Genomic DNA, 4,850 nt, shown 5'->3' on the forward strand with positions numbered 1-4,850 from the left:
CCAAGAATTATATGATCCCACTTGATATTCTTGAGTTTTTGAAGAAGCGCCCCTTCTATCCTAAAGGTATCATTGCATACATATTAAACCATTCCTATGACAGTTACAAGTGCGCAACAAGCTTTTCTAAACTCAAGTTGTTGAAATCATACTTGTGTTCTACTATGACAGTTGACAGAAGAAAGATCCAATGGATTGGCAACAGTAGCACTTGAAAATGATATCTTGGATAATAATAATTATGAATATATAGTTATGCCTTTCGTCTTTTGCATTGATATTTGAAAAATTTCTAAATATTGTGTGAAATAATGCTTCTGTAAAAAAATATGGTCCCATTTGCTTTTCGCACCGGGGCCCCAAATTTCTAGAGACGACCTTGTCACTTAAAATTAGAGGCTTAAATAGCTAACTAAATACAACAAGGAAGGATAAATGACGAGTGGAATCATGCCGCCGGATGGAGTTGATCACTCTTGACCGTTAGAGTGAAAGGGGTGAAGGGAATAATGTTTTTCTCCTGTTTTGGCAAGCTTCATATTTATAGTTCGTTCAGAATGTTCCAAAGTTTCAGAGTCCTTAATAGACAGCACTTAAACAAATATTCTTTTTCTTATTTCATTCAAGTTTTCTCAACTTCGTGTATGGTTCAGGATTAATGCAATTGTGTGAGATGATGGTATTCGTTATCTAGACAGTGCCGCGCGGGTGGGTAGGAGGGTGTGTGTGGTGGTGGTGGGGGGGGGGGCATTGGATCTGAAACAACATATGGTTTTATTTAAAGTTATGATCTCCAATACATTTAATTGAATGTATAATTACTCCTTAAAATTATTTTGCCGTGTCCGGACACGTAAACACCTATGTTTGTCATGTGGAAAAAAATACAACAGAGGGCTATATTATGCAAGTTGCTGAAACACAATTAAATTGGCACACCTCGTCGCTTCCTCCCTGGCAAGGTACTCCCTTCATGTGTATCCTGAGCACGACTCATAACAAAATTAGCAAATGAATTATGAGGGGGTATCCTTGATTCCCATGAAATCAGAATGAAGTCTTCTTTCGGTCTAACACTAGGATCCGCTAGCAACTCCCCAAATGTCACACTTGGCGATTCCTTCTTGATTGCAGCATTAATCGTATAAGGTATCATGCTAAGTGGATGCATAGCAAAGTCCGTTATGTCCACCGGGTGTCCTTGTTCTATAAGCATGCTTGGATGCACACCATACACGGCGATGTTTCTTTTAATCATTCTTATCCCCTTGTCCAATATGCAATGCCAAAACTGAGCATTAAGATTTCTCCTCAACAAATCTGCATAAGCATTTGTTGCAACAAGTGAACCTTGTGTGTGCAACTGCTTGGCAACTTCATCTGCTATTTTTAGTAGACGTGGATGCTCCCGAATGCGAGTGTCTTGAATAGGTACCTCCACTCATCATAAGATAGAACACTTAGAAAAATCGGTTTCACCGATCCAAATCGGGCTAATCTTTGAATTCTACTTATGATGATGATATGGCTTCCTCTGCCCATTGTTATGAGAAATGAGTGGAAGTTTTTCCAGTCATCATCACTTACATCAGAAGCAAACTCAATAACTACAAGCATGTTCATCCCAGACATGGTCCTTCCATGCCTCAAAAGACTATCGCCACTCAAGTGCAAAACAGAAGAGAAGCACGAGCGAACCCTTTCGTCGCCACACACATGAGCAACTAAAGTTTTCTTCCCAACTTTGGCACCACCTATGATCGGAAGAATGGCTGGTGCATCACCAGCAGGTCTGTGCTGCAACAAGAAGCTCAAGAGTTTTTGCTTTTCAGCATGCCGGCCGAACATAAAGTTGTCGGTGTAAAGATAGATGTCGTATGGCCTACGAGACATGCGCTCGCATCCACCCAGAAGCAGAACAAATTCTGCCATGTTAGCAATAGCGACTTCTAAGCTTTCCAAGGCACCTAGTGACTCGAGGCACGTGGCCTTGTCATCCTTCTCGGTTGTTGTTCGAGAACGCTTGAGGGGAATTGCTAAATACATGCTGCTGGTAGATGAGTCTTTGATGCTAACCTCATCGAAGCCTGCACTGTCTTGGAGGGTTCGGTACCTCGAGGTGTCCAAGACGCGGTATCCTCTGTACATGGCCTCTGAGAGCATCTTGAGCTGCAACAACATCCCGGAGTTGGTTATGTACCGCGCATCCGCCTCCTCAACGATCATGCTTACTCTCATGAGGAGGTGCTGCAACCTCTCTATCAGCTCTTCTGCTTCCGAGCGTGAAGGCTTCGGGTGGTACTTGTTCCGCAGGTAGGAGATGAAACGGCTTGCAAGTTCACCTGCAACTGCAGATATGACAACCTCCATGGCCAGGATTGATTAGGTAAAGCTGCTGGTCAGCCGGTCTGGAGAAATAATTTACCTGTCCGGCTTCCGCCAACACTTGCAGAGACTCTTGTATTGGCAAAGTAGGAAGAACAGCTCGTTACTTGAGTATAATATATGTAAGGGCACAAGTAACACGTTTGTTCTTTTCCTTTGGTTTCTTCAGAACCCAATCAGTCTATGTGGCTTATATTTCCACACGTCAATTGACTATGGAGCGGTCTTTGTGCACTTGACAGTTTTTTCTCATTTTATTACCCTTCTGTTTGGCTAGGCCCTGAGTGAGCTTATTCTTTCTTCAAATAAAATACCCGAACAAAGTCAGAAACATATGTCAAAAGCAACCAACTCTATATTCTAGTGACACTACGTACCAGAAGTTTCTATTTTCTGCGCCAAATCGATCCAGCTCTACGCTATAGATAACGACAGCCACTGCAAACTAGTCGTAAAGATTCAGTTGGTAGTTACAAACTAGTCGGTGCTGGGTAACCCTGTGACAGCGATCGGCACCAGCTAACAAAGGGAGACGAGACGACGACTTGTGTCGTTCGACTATCTCGAGAGAAAATCTGGACGTTGTTTCCGGAAACGTGCAATTCAGGTCAATTTCCACAAACGTCAGGCACGGAAGGGGCAATGCGAGACTCCTAAAAAAGCTGACAATTTACTGATTTGGAAGGAATGCATCAAGACTTGATACTGCCATTTTCATGAGAAAACACCAGCCATCGCCCCAGCGGTTTTTCTGCTGCCAAATTGACAATGCACTTCTCTCTCAAAAAACAACTGACACTACAAAATGCGGCAGCCGAAGTCTGGAGGAATCACCGGCGGGGGGGCAGGGGATGAATTCAGGGAATGAATTCCACAAACTTCAATGTTGGGCTAGTATAAATCTCGGACCATCCTAGCTCGTACAAAATGCAAGGTTTGTTTTTGTTCACTTTAACTGTAATATTTCGTACCTGCAAAAACAATTGTCAGATTTCATTGTTTTCTGTAATCGTCAACCCGTCTGCATGTCTACGGTACATTACGTAATTTCTTTTACATTTTTCTTTCCGCTTATATTTTGAAAACTTTCAAATATACATATTTTTCAGAAATTAATGTACTTCAAAATTCAAAATTTCACCGCACACTAAAAAATGTTAAAAGATCATGTATTTTGTATAAAATGTTAATCTCATTCTAAGAAAATTTCATTGCATTTAATTAAAATTTCGCAGTGTAAACAATTATTGGCGCAAGTAAAAATGTTCACACCATTAAAAATTATTTTACATGTATTAAAAAATATCCAAAGTATATCTAGAAAATGTTCAACATGCATTTGAATATGTTTAATATGTATTAAAAATTGGTCATCAGGTTTCTGAAAAATTCCTACGTGTATAAAAAAATAGCGTCTATTCAAAAAACAATCAACGAGTTTTTGAGGAAGCAATCATGTATGTTTTTTAAAATGTTCAATGTGTACCTGAATTTTTTAACATGTGTTCAACAAATGTTCAACGTCTATTCAGAAAATCTTTAATGTGTATCTGAGAAATGTTTAACATGTAATCAAAATAATGTTCAAACATGTATTTCAGAAAATGTTCGCCATGTATTTGAAATGTGTGCACGGTCTATACAAAAAGTTAGTGTATTTAAAAATAATAAAAGAACTAGAAAAAGGAAAAAATGAATAAAAAAGAAAATAAAATGGAAAATAGCAATGAAAACTAACAATGGAAACATATAGAAAATAAAAAACAGAAGGAAACTATTAAAAAACAGAATAAGAAAAATATAGTGCACGAAGTGTGCTAAAACCAATCCATGCTGATCTATAAAACTGTCATGAAAACGTTCTAATGAGTTGACCTACTAATGTGATCACACACGAAATGCTGAGGCAAGACAGTGATACATCACGCTATGGCTATAAGTTGCCCATACCGATTCCTAATAGGAATTGCCTACGTGCGACGTCTAGCGGCTGACCAGTAGCGAGGTTCCCTTCGTTGCGCGCTGTAGGTTCTTGTAGGGTTTCCTATTTATTATTTATTTGTTTGTTTGTTTGTTTTATCATCTGTTTTCTTCAAAGTTCCTTCATTTCCTTTATTTTGCTATGGTTTTTCTTTCTTCGTTATACTTTAGAGTGAAGTTGAAAATCATCGTAACAAGAAAATAAAGTTTCTACGATCTGATTGTGGAGGAGAATATTTGAGTTACGAGTTTGGTCTACATCTGAAACAATGCGGAATAGTATCGCAACTCACGCCACCCGGAACACCTCAGCGTAATGGTGTGTCCGAACGTCGTAATCGTACTTTACTTGATATGGTGCGATCTATGATGTCTCTTACAAATTTACCGCTATCATTTTGGAGTTATTCTTTAGAGACGGACGCATTCACGTTAAATAGGGCACCATCAAAATCCGTTGAGACGATACCTTATGAACTATGGTT

General features: G+C 39.4%; 1 pseudogene; it reads right to left on the reverse strand.

The window, feature by feature from the left end:
* Window positions 1–925: 925 nt before the first annotated feature.
* Window positions 926–2,370, reverse strand: LOC125529799 (annotated as a pseudogene).
* Window positions 2,371–4,850: the final 2,480 nt, after the last annotated feature.

Source organism: Triticum urartu, unplaced genomic scaffold, assembly GCF_003073215.2.
Source record: "Triticum urartu cultivar G1812 unplaced genomic scaffold, Tu2.1 TuUngrouped_contig_5858, whole genome shotgun sequence".
NCBI classification, from domain to species: domain Eukaryota; kingdom Viridiplantae; phylum Streptophyta; class Magnoliopsida; order Poales; family Poaceae; genus Triticum; species Triticum urartu.